Source organism: Leptonychotes weddellii, chromosome 7, assembly GCF_054177405.1.
Source record: "Leptonychotes weddellii isolate Sample4059 chromosome 7, ASM5417740v2, whole genome shotgun sequence".
Lineage (NCBI taxonomy): Eukaryota > Metazoa > Chordata > Mammalia > Carnivora > Phocidae > Leptonychotes > Leptonychotes weddellii.
This window is the reverse complement of record NC_138375.1, coordinates 133539841-133555481: the sequence shown is the minus strand read 5'-3', so window position 1 is coordinate 133555481 and position 15641 is coordinate 133539841. Positions and strand designations below refer to the sequence as shown.

Here is a 15641-nt window from a genome sequence, read left to right as displayed (position 1 = left end):
AGGCCGTCGCGCAAGCCAATCCCCTCCCGCGCTCAGGCGCCCGGCGGGGCGGAGGAGGTCCTCCGCCGGGCGACGCTCCGCCGGGCGACGCTCCGCCCGCAAGCAGTGCTCGGCCACCTGCCCTCCCCCTGCGGCTGGAACGGCCGCGCGGAAGGCGGGCGGCAACGCTCTCCTCCACCTTTCACCCCCTCCCCCACTTAAACAACTCCTCAGCCTTCCAGAGGGTGAATACGTCAAAATTCTACTCCGCCGCGCGGAAGGCTTTCTCCGCCGAGGCCGCCCCGCGAGGCCCCAGCGCAGGCGACTCGACGGACCCCCCGGAGGGACGCGGCGGGAGCGGGGCAGAGGCAGCTTCCGGGCCAGGCCCCGCCGCGTCCCCGCCGCCCCGCGCTGGGGTTGGGGGCGCCGGCCTCCCCCAGCCCTCCGCGCCGCTCGGCGCAGTCGGAGCGTGCAGCCGCCCCGGGAGACGCGTGCCCGCGCCCGGCCTCCGCAGCCCCGACGCCCCTCCGGCGCCTCAGACGACCCGCGGTGCCCCAGCTCCCGCCTTGCGCACGCGGAACCAAGGCAGAGGGGCTGCTGCGGCGCAGCGCTCGCGAGGCCCGCCGGCGCACTTCCGATGCCGCTCTAGGAGGGTGGGCGGACCGCATCTCGCTGGTTCTGGCCGCCCTGCTGCCCTTTGACCCAGAGAGCGTAGGATTCCTGGTCCGAGGTCTAGTTTAGGATGTCTTAGAGGCAAACCTAAAATGGAGGGTCGCTGTCATACTGTTAGGAATGGTATCGTAACTAGGGGTGGAGAAGTGAAAGGTTTGTGGATAAGAATGACTATGTAAATCCCGTTTTGCACACAAAGGAACTAGGGGTCTCCAGGAGTAATGACTGACTGAGGAGGGGGCGAGCCTGAGGTCCCTGCTGCAGGCAAGAGGAATTGGGGTCGGCCTGAGGCAGCTCCCTTCGGGCGAACGGATCTGAGCTTCAGCGAGAATTATAAGTGCAATGGACTGAAACACATCTAGTATGTTTAAATCTACCACCTCAAAATGGCACTAAAAAAAAAAAATACCTAAAACCTCATTTGGTGCTAGGGAACCACGTCATTATTTAGAAAACTGGTAAATAAAGGGAGAAAAAGTCAAGCATTTATCCTGTACATGAGTATAACCAAATACTTAACCAGAAGTTTCTTTTCTAAACGCTTCCCTGATAATCAGTGGGCTAAGGATGAGGTTAGGATTGTCACTGAACAAAAAGTGCACGCTGTTTGCAGGACATCAGCCAGTGGACCAGCCCAAGTCTCTTGGTTTGAGAAAAAAACTTTTTTACTACTTGCAACAAGTAAGGAGACAGGGAAATAGTTCTGAAAGCACTGTTTCCCTTTGGGGTTAGTGCAGGAAAATTTTATTCACTGTGCTAGAGGGAAGGACAGGGTGCTTCTCAATATTTTGTTAGTTAGGCACTTTGGTTCATCTCTGCAAACCTAGCATGTCAACATGCTAGTGCATACACGATGTTCAATAAATAGCAGAAAACCCTGCGCATAGGAGATCTTAGTATTATGAGCTAAAAGGGTTTCTGCACAGGTCCTCAGCTCCAAACTGGCTCATGCAAGGGTGTATCCGTTAGAACTCCTGGCCACATGTCTCCTTGGTGGGAGCTGCTTGTTCTGCAAAACAGAGACTTTCTTTCTCTGTTTCTGTCCCTTCTCCCTCCTCCCCTGTGCAGATAGCCTTCTGACCTGAGTAACCCCCCACTGCATCCTAGCTAACAGGATGTCCTTGCCACTGCTAAAAAATGGATGGATGTAGGGCAAACAAAAACAAAAAGACAAGATAAAACAACAAAAACAACCAACCAAACAGAAAAACCCTGAATCTTATCAAGCCTTTAGATCCAGTTACCAATTTTCAGGAAATACAGGGACAGAGAAAATTGTTAAAAGTGATCAAGCCAGTGACCTACGGCAACATCCAGACTACCAGAAAAATTTCATTTTCTTTCACAAAAAATTGCAAGGAAAAATAAAAGGAGAGAGAACTAACAGATTACAAGATACTTAAGAGATGTAGCAACTAATTATAATTTATTATAAATTTGGAATTTATTTGCATGCCAATTAAACATACAGACCAAATATACCTATATATTGTCTGTGGAAGAAAGTGGGGGAAATGAGAATAATAACTGGATATTTGATGATAGAAAATAGGTATAATTACTTTTTTAAAGATAAGTTATGGCTACTATCACGTAATATCTCTAAAAGGTGATACTTTTATTTTTTTATTTTATTTTTTAAGATTTTATTTATTTATTTATTTATTTGACAGAGAGACACAGCGAGAGGGAACACAAGCAGGGGGAGTGGGAGAGGGAGAAGCAGGCTTCCCGCAGAGCAGGGAGCCTGATGTGGGGCTTGATCCCAGGACTCTGGGATCATGACCTGAGCCGAAGGCAGATGCTTAACAACTGAGCCACCCAGGTGCCCCTAAAAAGTGATACTTTTAGAGATATACACTGAAATATTTATGGGTGAAATAATGTCTGAAATTTGCTTCAAAATTATGTGGAGGGTTGAGGGGTTAGATGAGCATTTAGATGACAGGAGATGACCAGGAATTGGTGAGATATATATATATATATATATATTTTATTTATTCATTTGAAAGGGAAAGAGAGAGAGCACAAGCAGGGAGAGTCAATGCGGGGCTCGATCCCAGGACTCCAGGATCATGACCTGAGCCGAAGGCAGACGCTTAACTGACTGAGCCCCCCAAGCACCCTTGGAATTGGTGATTTTTGAAGCTAGTGATGGATAGGAATATCGGGATTCATTATATTTTCCTTTCTATATATCCAAACAATCCAAATTAAAAGTTAAAAAGCAGCTCAGGGAAGGCGTGGTTAGGGGAAGGAACCTTGTCACAGCAATCCCTGCTCTTCAGCTAAGGGAGCCTGCACACAGTTCAACTCTGAGCAGGGAAGGATGAAGGCGAAGGCCTTTCCCAAGTTCAAGAGCTTCAGAGGGTGTGTTAAATGAGAAAAGCCTCAATCACATTTTGGAAAGAGGAAGACAGAAGTGAAAGTATTTGGTGGATACACAGACAGACTCTGCACCTTCACCCTCCAGGGTAGGCCTCTGGGTCTCTGCTCTCACAGTCCTTTTCAAATCCACAGCAAGGGGTGCTCTTGTCGATGCAAAAGGAACAAACCTTTTAGAATTTCTGAAAAGAAAGGAAGAGAGTTTTATGTGATCACAAGTGCAAGTGAGGACAGCTGCTCGGATACACAAAGAAGAGAGTGCTCCAGAGAGGGAATGTTTAATCCTGGGTTATATATGGTTTTTTGTTACATCAAGAGTTACAAATCATCATGATGAAAGACATTTCAGAAAAATATAAACTTTATCTTTTGCTTTTAGTCAGTGCGAGGTTGCAGGCTTTGGAGATATGGGAACAGAACATAGGGAGATTTTTACTCTTATCTTTAGTTTGAAATGTTTCTTTTAGGTCATTGGCTAATGAAGCAATGTGCAATGTGTGCTCAGGGCAGAAAGCCCGTACTTTGAAGTTTGATGAAGACATTCTGACCTTGGTAAAAGTGTTAGCTTCCTTGGGAGACCAGGCGCAGGGACTACAAATATTAAAACTTGAAAATTTCCTTTATCAGGCTCAGGGTTCCGGCTGGCAGATGGGGCCACATCTCTGCAGCAGGAGAGACACCGAGAGATGGTGGATGGCTTGAGGGGCCACAGGGGTCCCCAGAGCAGAGTCCTGTGCCCCTGGTGCAAGGACCTTAGAACAACTGACGTAGGACCCAGAGGGGGACACACAGGACCAGCAAGAGAGTCCTTGGGTTTGCTCAGGAGAGACGTCAAACTCAAACCAGGAGGAAGTGAAAGCAGAGTTTATTAAATAGCGTAAATGATAGAGTATATCAGGTGGACTGTTTGGGAGACTTGGAAAGGAAAGGAGAGTAAGTCTCTGTTGCTTGGGGCTAGGGGTTTATATTGGAAAGAGGTCCAAGGTACATGTTCATTCAGGAGTCCAGGGTAGGTTCTGATCAAGGGCAAATGACAGGTAAAAAACAGGTGTTATTTTATAAATCATAGAAGGTAGTGGGTATTGATGTCGTTGTCAGCTGAGGTTTGTTCGAAGCTAGTGTCCGGGAACATGTTTGGGATCCAGTTCTCAGATGTTATCAGGTGTTTGGGGGCCTAGGATGAACTCAGAATGATTTAACTTTCTTGCTTTCCCTTTGGAGTAGGAACATAGCTTCTTTGGTTTAATTCAGATGCAAGGTGAAATACAGAACATGAGTAAATAGGGTCTATTATAGAAACAGCAGAGAGGGAGCCTTTCTAAAAATGGAGTCCCTGCAGTCTCCCTACCTCACAACAACAACATTCTTCAATCTACACCAGCCTTCCTGTTCCCAGAGGGACATACAGCCATGAAGTGCGGCCTTGTACCCCCTCTCGGATTCATGATGCCATTAGACTACTCATGAGTCTGAGAATCCTGCAGTAACTGTAATTTTATTTAACGATTTTCCCATTTTTTCCCCATGGAAACCTCTTTTGCATAGGGCACCTACTCATATCTCTTTACCCATATGGGCATCTTATCTAAATCACCTCCCCAGTCCTGCTCTGCCGCAATCCAGCCTGGGACTCTGCTTTAGTGTCCCTTTAGCACATATCAACTCCCGAAATCATGTTAGATATTTGCCTATTTGTTTTCCCCTAGTCTTCAGTAAACAGCACTATTACTGTTGAACCAGTTGCTCAGCTACCAAACATGAACTCCTTTCTTTCTTTCATACCCCAAGTGCAATCCATCACAACATTGTGAAAAAAGTGTGAGAATAAACTCGCAGCTAAGGTCAAGGCTCCCGTCCCGTATCCGTGAAGTGCACTGAGACTAGTTTCTGAAACAGCATGTTGCTGCGATCCCCAGGCTTTCTCAAGACCCTCAAGGTGATGACAGAACTAAAGGTGGGAACATGAGTGTTTACATGTGTATGTATTTTTAAAATTTGTATTAAACAATCTTTTTATTTTGAGATGTTTGGGGATTCACATGTAGTTGTAAAAAATAATACAGCAATATCAACCCAATGGTAACATCTTGCAGAGCCGTAGTACAGTATCATAATTGGCTTGTTAACATTGATACAAAGCTCAGGGATTCCTCCTGTTGCCCTTTTCTAGCTACCACCACCCCCTTCCCTGACCCTCTCATCCCTGACAACTGGCAAACACCAAAATGTTCTCCATCAGTATAATATTGGTACTTCAAGAGTGCCAAGAACAATTCAGTTATGTGCATTGTATATAGAAGATAAGTCCTATATGTGTTTGAGGAGATTTATAGCACAGTGTTTCTCTTTTCTTGAGCAGTTGTAAGTGGTATTGTATTTTAAATTTCAGTGCCCACATGTTTATTGAGACATAGCCTGAGAAATCTTGAGAAAGAAGAACAAAACTAGAGATGATCCCAGTCCCAGATTTCAAGATATATGACAAAGCTATAGTAATCAAAACATTATGGTACAGGCATAAAATAGATGTATAGACCAATAGAACAGAATGAGATCCCAAAAGTAAATCCATGCTTATATGGCCAATTAATCTACAATAAAGGAGGTAAGAATATACAACAGTCCCTTCAAGTTTTGATTTGTATCTCCCTGATGAGGAGTGATGTTGAGCATCTTTTCCTTTGTGTGTTGGGAAAACTGGACAGCTATATACAAAAGGATAAAACCACTCTCTTTTCTTTTTTAAAAAACTGGGTCACTTTCTTACATGATTCACAAAAATAAACTCAAAAACGGATTAAAGACCTAAATATGAGACCTGAAACCATAAAACTTCTAAAAGAAAACATAGGCAGTAATTTCTTGGACATCAACCTTAGCAATACTTTTCTAGATATGTCTCTTCAAGCAAGGGAAACATATGCAAAAACAGCCTATTGGGACTACATCAAAATAAAAAGCTTTTGTACAGTGAAGGAAACCATCAGCAAAACACAAAAGTAACCTACTGAATGGAAGAAAATTTTTGCAAGGCATATATCTGATGAGGGGTGATACCCAAAACAAATAAAGAACTTACCCAACTCCACACCAAAAAACAAACAGACAAATAACCTGATTATAAAATGGGCAGAAGACCTGAATAGACATTTTTCCAAAGAAGAGGTACAGATGGTCAACAGCACATGAAAAGATGCTCAACATCACATAATCAGGGAAATATAAATCATAATCACAATGTAATATTACCTTACATGAGTCAGAATGGCTAGACAAGAAATAGCAAGTGTTGGTGAGGATGTGGAGGAGAGGGAACCCTTGTGCACTGTTGGTGGGAATATAAATTGGTGCAACTACTGTGGAAAACAGTATAGAAGTTCCTCCCAAAATTAAAAATAGAACTATATATGATTCAATAATTCCACCACTGGGTATTTACCCAAAGAAAATGAAAACACTAATTCAAAAAGATATATGTACCCCTATGTTCATCACAGCATTATTTACAACAGCCAAGATATGGCAGCAACCTAAATGTCCATCAATAGATGAATAAAGAAGATGTCTCACACACACACACACACACACACACACACACACACACACACAGAGGAATATTACTCAGCCATAAAAAAAGAATGCAATCTTGCCACTTGTGACAACATGGATAGACCTAGAAGTTATTATGCTAAGTGCAGTGTCTAGAATTGTCGAGTCACTGTGTTGTACACCTGAAACTAATATAACATTGTTTGTCAATTATATTTCAATAATAATAAAAAAAGGTTTTGGAAACTTCTTTTAAGCAGACATATAAAACAATTATTATTGAAATAAAGTTTGTTAGAATTACTTTATTTGATTGGGTGCCTGGGTGACTCAGTTGGTTGGGCGACTGCCTTCGGCTCAGTCATGATCAGCTCAGGTCATGATCCTGGAATCTCAGGATCGAGTCCCACATCGGGCTCCCTGCTCAGCGGGGAGTCTGCTTCTCCCTCTGACCCTCCCCCTCTCATGCTCTCTCTCTCTCATTGTCTCTATCTAAAATAAGTAAATAAAATCTTTAAAAAAAAAGAATGACTTAAGATCAGATTTATAATTTTTATAGTCTTACACATCTAACAAATATAATATTCACTTATTTGATTAGTAAGTTCAAGTAGAATAAGAATGTATGCCCGTATTTTATTTAATACTAACAATTAGGAAGACATGGCTGTTTTTAAATGAAACCTACAATATCAAAACAATCTTATTTATCAAAGATTTACTCAAATCAAGTTAATTTGAAAAATATTTCTGTATTCTCAGGAATTTTAGGAACATTTAATTTATATAAGCACTTATTTTTATCTAAACCAATTAGAATAGAGTTTCCTTAAGGGATTTTATAAATTAATTTGGTAACACCATCTGGAGGTGGGAAAATATCACATACACATACTATACATACAGACAGACACAAGTAGAGATTTTATGGTTTTCATTCTAAAAATTTAACCATGAGTCGGGCATAAACACAGAATACAAAACTCACTAGTGTGTATAAGCCTTGATCCTCTCTCTGCCCTTCTTTATATTTTTATCAGAATTGTGTTTCTGCCAGATGGAAGAAGTTATGGTTACAGGCTCAATATGGGAGCTAAAACTCTTCACTGTATTTGTGGGAGGCGACTTTTAAGATTGCCTTTGTCCCGATATCTAATCTTACAGAAGCTGTGGACTAAATCTGGGCTGAGGACTGAGAAGACATTGGACATTTGGGTGTCTCCAAAGCCCATATGAGTGGGTAAAATAGCCAGTCTGCCTCCAATTAGTTTTTTTTTTTCAATGTCAAGTGGTTGCTCTTGGGGTCCCTGGGTCCTTGAGACCCCTGATGGGGGAGCACGGAGTTTGAGTGACTACAAGGAGTTGAGGGGCTAGAATGGGAAGGGGCTCACAGGGGTGAGCAGAAGAATGCAGGAGGTAGGGATATGAAGGGTGCCTTATCAAAAGATCTAAGGGAGCTGAAGGGAAGATTGGAGGTGGTAAAAGGATGGGGGCATGAAGGTGACAGGAAGGGATACATCTTAGATGAGATGGTTTGGGGAGATATTAAGTTTCCCAAAGAAGCCCTTGAAATGGCAAATTACCCACAGTAATGTAATGCCTACAGGAAAGGAAGCAAACAGAATGAACACCATAGTGATGCAGCATATAGTTAGTAAGGGTTTGGAAAGGAGGGATTTCAGTTGACTGAAAAGCTGCCATATTCTTAATGGTATCTAGCAAACAAAGAAGCTTGCCTTTAATACAGGCTTTCTGTCTTATGAACAGGGAAGTCTGGGACTCTAACCCAGCCTCTGTTTGCCTGGGATTCTAATTCAGCTTCTAGAATATACTCAGAATCTTAAGAGTCCAAAAATCTGCCCTTACTGGCTTCAACAGACCTATTTTTCAGAGCACTGGATCAGGAGTCAGACTCACCAATAGATTCCCAATCAGCAAATCAGGAGTGAAGACAAAGCCTTCAAAGTTATGCAGCTGGGGCCATTAGCTAAGTCACTCACATATAAAATCTGACCTCACAGCCCAGATCTGGATGGAACTAAGAAGCTCCTTTGTATTTTTCTTTGTATTTAAGAAGACTTATTCTAATGAAAGTAATGCAGGCTCGTGTTTGAAGAGTGAAATTGGACAAAAGCACTGTAATAAAAAGCAACAGTCCCCTAACCTCTTTCTCTCCTTTCCTCTATTCCTCCCAATCTTTTTGCCCAGAGGGAGAGCTCTGTGGCTTTTGATTTTGATTTTTCTGTAGTTACTTCCTTAGGTTGGTTGAATGAGAAAAAAGGAAGAGCTGAAATAAAACAAAAGCATTTATTTGAGGTCTTAGAATTACAATTTGGGAAGCACAGATGTGGGGAGCAATACAAATTGTGTCCTCCTAGCAAACAAAAGTCAAGGGTTTTCAAAAGACAAAATGAAATGTTTCTATGGGTTGTTTCCAAAGACTTTTGGTTGGTGTTGGCAGCAGAAAACTAAGCTTGGCTGAATATAATTGGTTGCTAAGGCTATCACTAAGCACAGTCTCTTATTGTAGCAAGTTGCAGGTGTTTGGGCAGAGTCCTTGGAATATTTGCAGTTTAGCCCAGTTCAAATTTTATGGTTTCATCTGGTGAGAATGTGCAGAAAGCCCAGATCCTTAGTGACCTCTAGTGGCCTCTTGGCTCTCTTTAAAAACACCTTGACATAAGTGACTCCGTTTCACTTACCTCTCACATGTCTACACTATGTGTTTTTACATCACAACTTCCTGTCGGTTGACTCTCTGCTCTGAGGGATCAGGATCATCTCTTTTATCCCATCCTGCACCTTCCCACTCCTCTTCCCACTTGACTCTGTTATGATCCTCTTTCCTCCCATGGTCACACCTACATTTTTAAACAATCATCTTCCAATTAAGAAAGTAAAAGAAAATCTTCAGAAATGAAGAGAATCAGAGAAATCATATTTCCAAGAGAAATTTATTGAAATAAAATACTGGAGGATTTTTCAAGCAACATAAACCCAAGGAAAGACAGACGAGATATGTAACTCAAGAAAGAGAGATAAGCAACAAAATTTCCCAAAGTGGTGATTGTTCTTATGACTGCTGCTAATGCACCTGTGATTTTTAATGTAATCCTAGAGAATAGTTCCTAAAATGGAAAGACAATTGTATGTAAGAGCATCTGAAACAAAATTTTCAGATGGCTTCAACCAAACCTGGGAGGAAGAGCAGAAAGGAAGGGAAGAGAGATAAAGGCAAGCTCAATATTTTGTCTCATTCAGAAGTGACCAGCACTTCTAGACATTGAGAAAAAAATGTATATAAATGTATAAATTTTTAAGGGTAATTATAGATAAAAATAGGTTATAGAACTTTCAAACCACTGGAGGGGTCAGGAAGAAAGAACTCTATGACCCACCTAGTCAGGAAAGAAAATACACAAGAAGAAAGCATGTTTCATAGGAACATAAAATAAGAGGAGAGTAAGTCCAAGAAAATCAATAACCATAATAAATATGACAACTTAAGTTCTCCTATTAAAAGATGGAGACTTTGGGGCACCTGGGTGGCTCAGTCATTAAGCGTCTGCCTTCGGCTCAGGTCATGATCCCGGGGTCCTGGGATCGAGCCCCGCATCGGGCTCCCTGCTCAGCAGGAAGCCTGCTTCTCCCTCTCCCACTCCCCCTGCTTGTGTTCCCTCTCTCGCTGTGTCTCTCTCAAATAAATAAATAAACAAATAAACAAATAAATAAATAAATAAATAAAAGATGGAGACTATCTTGTGGCAGAAAAAAATCTTATGTTTCTTATAATAGATCATACTCTGAAACAAAAAATACATTGTATGTTAATATAAAAAATAATAATATGAAAATAGCAAACACTTATTAATTATATGCCTGACACTGTTCTACATACATTGTATATGGTAACTTATTTAGAGTAATATCTAAAACAAGATCACAGAGAAAGTTTATAAACAAAGGGGTGGGCAATCAAAAGTATTCTTCTAAATAATTCTTGCATTAAACAGGAAAACAGGGGCACCTGGGTGGCTCAGTTGGTGAAGCGGACTTTTTAATTTCAGCTCAGGTCATGATCTCAGGGTTCTGGGATGGAGCCCTGCATCAGGCTTCCCACTCAGCAGGGAGTCTACTTTCCCTCTCCCTTCCTCTCCTCTCTCTCTCTTTCAAATAAATAAAATCTGCAAAAGAAAAGAAGAAAACAAAACTAAAATTACAGACTACTTGATAATAAACAACTATGAATAAACTATATATGGGATGTGGACTAGGGAATACACAGAGAATAATGACTAGTCTTACATGCATCTAGTAGAAAGGAAGAGTTACAAAATAAATGAGGTCACAGGCATGTCAATCAAATTGTCAGAAAAAGGATAATAAAACGATCCCTCCCAAAGTAAAACAAGAAAAAAATCTAAAAGACAAAAACAGCTATCAAAGAAATAGGGAGATAGGCTCAGTGAAAACAATAGCATTTTCTTTCAAAACATCAGTAAAATAAACTTTTTAGCAAGACTTCAAAGGAATGAAAGAAGTCAGAGAGAAAAAGAAGGAACACATTAATATCAGAAACAACAGATACAGAGGTTTAAACATCATGAGATTATCACACAGAGTTTAAACCAATAAATATGAAAATACAGGTGAAATTAATAATTTTCCAGGAAAATATAAATGACCCCAATTGATTTGTTTATTCTGGTATATTCATGTACTGAACAGACACTATCAGTACATATTTTTACAATAGTTATGCATCTATTGTCCCCAAAGCTCTTGTCCAGATGGTTCTGAGTTAATTCTAGCAAAAGAATAGTTCTGTGGCACATAAAAAAAGTTCTTAGCAGAGAAGATGGAAAGTTTCCTTAGTTCTAAGTTAGCTGCACAATCTTTTTTTTTTTTTTAAGATTTTATTTTTTAAGTAGTCTCCACACCCAACACAGGGCTCCAACTCACGACCCTGAGGTCAAGAGTCTCATGCTCTACCAACTGAGCCCACCAGAAGCCCCCGCCACACAATCTTTATTCCAAACTGAATGAGAATAACACTGGGGGTGGGGCTGGTGAGAGAGAGAAATGAAGGGAAATTATAGCCTACCTCACTAATGAATACAGAAGAAGCTGATATTAAATATTAGAATACAGAGAAGAATTTTGTAAAAATACCGCACCCTGACTACATAGAATTTATTCTAGGAACACAGGAATGGGTCAGCATTAATGTCGATGACACAGCGGCCCCCACTCGGGGCTGGGGTAGGAAGCACAGGCTTGGTGCCCATGGGTGGGAAGCACCATCTTTGAGAACAGCCCAATCTTCTTTTTTTTTTTAATTACAATCTCTTTATATAATTCAATCTCTGTCCAACTGTAAGTTTGAGCTGGCTCTGTGGAAAAGCACAATCAAGGTACACTAAGCAGAGTTCATGCGCTTCCCTCCTCCAGAGGGAAAGGGCTGGTGGGCACACGGTTCTCACAGGGCCTGCATTCATCCGGTGGCTATTTACTTCCAGTTCTCGTTCTGCATATTATGAGAAGGTGTTGGTTAACTCTTTACTGCAGGGGAAGTCTTCTGAGCCGGGAGTGCCCAGTGCCGATGCTTTTGGGCAGCCCTCTCCAAGTCGTCCCAGAAATGCCCATCGCCCTTGGAGACCTGGCTGGTTGGGCAGTCCTCGATGCTCCGCAACACCCCCTCCCCTGGGACCCAGCTAAACACGCGAGCCTGCAGCTCAGGGAACGGTGCACTTCTCCCACTCTCAGTGCGTGTGTGTGCTTCTCCGTTTGTGGGACAAAAGTACAACGGTGAGTGTGTGCTGGCTGGCAGGCACAGGACTTTCAGCCTGAGCTTTTTGGAGAACAACATAGGAAGTTATGTAATGAGGGAGGATCAGGGGGGCCATGCTTTGGGCTGAGTGGGGTGGGGGAGCGGGTGATGAGAAATTAGAAAATCCGTTCTTCCCTTTTTGGAACTCCAGAAAGGACTTTTTTTTTTTTTTATGTTCAGTTGGCCACCATATAGGACATCATTAGTTTTTGATGTAGTGTTCAGTGATTCATTAGCTGCATATAACACCCAGTGCTCATCACAACACATGCCCTCCTCAATACCCATCACCCTGTTACCCCGTTCCCCCACCCCCCTTCCCTCTGTAACCCTCAGTTTGTTTCCCAGAGTCCAGAGTCTCTCATGGTTTGTCTCCCTCTCTGACTTCTTCCCATTCAGTCTTCCCTTCCTTCCCCTATGGTCCTCCGAGCTATTCCTTACGTTCCACATATGAGTGAAACCATATGATAATTGTCTTTCTCTGTTGACTTATTTCACTTAGCATAGGCAGAAGACATGAACAGACACTTCTCCAAAGAAGACATACAAATGGTTAACAGACACATGAAACAATGTTCAAATCCATTCTTTCTGCCCCTGAGGAGAACAGAGCAAAATCCATCTCTGTTGATAACTGTCTCTTCTTTTGTATGCCAGTCCATGCAACTGACTAGCGTCCTTTGTAAGGGGTAATTTGCTGGTGTATGAGAATATGCCAAGGGCCAGGGAGACTTGATCCCTCAATTCCAGGAGCCAGAACTGTAGCTGAAAACACAGGCACATAAAGACATTTGCCAAGTGTGACACGTTTACACACATTCAGACTCTAGGGGCAACTTGAAGAGTAAGAAAGAAGAGGTTTGTACACCGAGAGAGGTGGAGTTCACCCATGAAGACACTGGAAGAAGGATTTTCAGCAGGATCTTGGGGAAAGAGTATGGATTGGCAGAGAGAAGAAGTGGGTAGAATGCCGTATGAAAGAGATGGTGGCTGCAGGTGCTGACTGGGGAGGATCAGGGGTGGGGGTAACAAGAGAGAAGGCTGGGAAAGTTAGGATGAGGACCGAGAGGAGAAGTGGAGACAGAGGTGACACACAGTCCCGCATGGACCCTGACGAGGAGGGAAAACAGGTTTTTTCCAACTCGGGAGAGGACACGGCTCCCCAACCTTCCCAAGCCTGCCTCTGCACTCACAAGTTCATCCTAAGCCCCTCTTACTGCCTTTTTTTTTTGCGCTTTCCTGGGCAGAGGAGGATTAGCTCATCCACTTTTGAGTTCAGCATGACTCTTCGCTCCATGTCCTCTGGTGCCCCATGCTGTGTTTGAGGATGACCCTTGTGCTGCAGAGGGGGTTCTCTCACTCCCCCACCCCCAAGTCCCCTCAGAAAACCCCCTGGGGAGGGCTGGTGGACACCAAGGAGAATTGGTCTAAATGACTCAATGGAGAGGCTTGAGCAGGGTGGGTTCTCCACTGTCCAAGGGCAGGTGGAAGGCCTTCCCTTCCCACTGACAGCCCTCCAGGAGTCCAGGGGTCATTCTCTTTTTGAATACAGGCCTTTGTGTGTTTCCTGAGGACTCTGAAATGGAGGGAGCCATATGCAGTTGGTGGGATGGCGCACAGGGTCCTGTCGCTGCCAGAGACGCTGTGTAGGCAGAGTAGCAGATGGGGTCTCCCTCCCACATCCCAGCAGGACTGTGTCCAGAGCCACAGACGTGGATGTCACCTGTGGCTTTGGCATTTCTCATGTGACAGTCTCTCTTCTCCCCAGGCAATGTGGCGGACCCCAGGGGAAGGACAATGAAAAGGTCAAGATAAATGTTTCCAAATAGTCCATCAGTATGGTCACCATTTTTCTTCTCCGGACTGAATCACTTCAGGTTCTTTCAACTTCCAAATGGCTCCTGGATGTCCATAGAACAACTGTGTGACGTGAAAAGTCCTTTGCAATTTGATCCCATCTATTTTTTTTTTTACTTTAAGTTTTTATTTTAATTCCAGTTCTTTAATATACAGTATAATATCAGTTGCAGGTGTCGAATATAGTGATTCAACAGTTCCATATATCATCCTGTGCTCATCACAAGTGCCCTCCTTAATCTCCGTATAACCCAACCCCCCACCCATGTCCCCTCTGGTAACCATCAGTTTGTGCTCTATAGTTAAGGGTCTGTTTCTTGCTTTGACTCTCTCTTTCTCATTTTTCCCCTTTGCTTGTTTTGTTTCTTAAATTCCACATGAATGAAATCATATGGTATTTGTCTTTCTCTGTCTGACTTATTTCACGTAGCATACATTTGTCCAGCTTTCCCTTCCACTGGTGAGTTTCATAAACTATCAAGACAAGCCCATAACCTCTTCCTACCCTACACATGCTAACCACCTCCTTCCACTCAGAATGTCTGTTCCCCTCGCCCTCATCATTTTCCTGCTCCTGCTCCTGATCTTGTTCAGTGTTCATTTTATGCTTAATATGTTCCCAAGCTCTCCTCTGTTTCTCCATCTCCAGGTACCTGCATCACCCACCACCTGAGCTCCCCACACAGCCCCTTTGCCATCCTAGGATATCTTTATGCATGCATAATCCTGTGATGCATGCACCAGCCTGCCTGAACATGGAGCGTCACCTTCAGCTCACTGTCCTCTCCTCCACCTACTTACTCTAAGCCCTAGCTCCTGCACAAGCCCATCCCCCAAAATCAGGCAATTCTGGGAGTCCCTGAGGGTGTCCTGCATGTGAATGAGCTACACTGTGCCCCAGCTCTGACTTGTCCCCTAGGAAAGATGTCAGTGTGGGGCTCAGCCAGGTCCCTGCACCATGGCCATGGCAATGGGGTGGTGTGAGGTAATGCTTACTTCCTCTTTGTTGAGCTCCACAGAGAAATCCCAGTACATTGCCCCACCCCACTTCCAAGTGGTATGTGAATAGCTCTTGCAGGCTTTACTTACGCCAATGCTCCCAGGCTATCTTCTTTACTTCCCTTGCCATGCAGAGAAGGGCATAGCTGGTAACAGTTGAGCAGCAGTCCTTTGTACATAGTCCAGCCTAGTCTCTGCATCCTTCACTGTGACACTGAGGAGAGAGGGGCCAGCTGGGGATGGCCATCCTGTCTCCGGGGGGCCCCAAAGATCCCAGGCAGCCAACTGGAGCATTTTCTCCCTGCTCCGAGTCTCTGCAATTCAGTCTCTGCAAAGCTTCCAGCTACCTTTCCCCTCCTTCTAATACCTT

At 43.3% G+C, this 15641-nt stretch overlaps 1 long non-coding RNA gene across 1 annotated transcript; it reads right to left on the bottom strand.

The window, feature by feature from the left end:
• Positions 1 to 3111: 3111 nt before the first annotated feature.
• On the bottom strand, positions 3112 to 15630 carry LOC145722778 (uncharacterized). The gene is made up of 3 exons (XR_014147306.1): positions 15362 to 15630; positions 10613 to 10769; positions 3112 to 3218 (listed from the first exon to the last, which is right to left on the bottom strand). It is a non-coding gene; the product is annotated as an uncharacterized LOC145722778 (long non-coding RNA).
• Between the last annotated feature and the right edge of the window lie 11 nt (positions 15631 to 15641).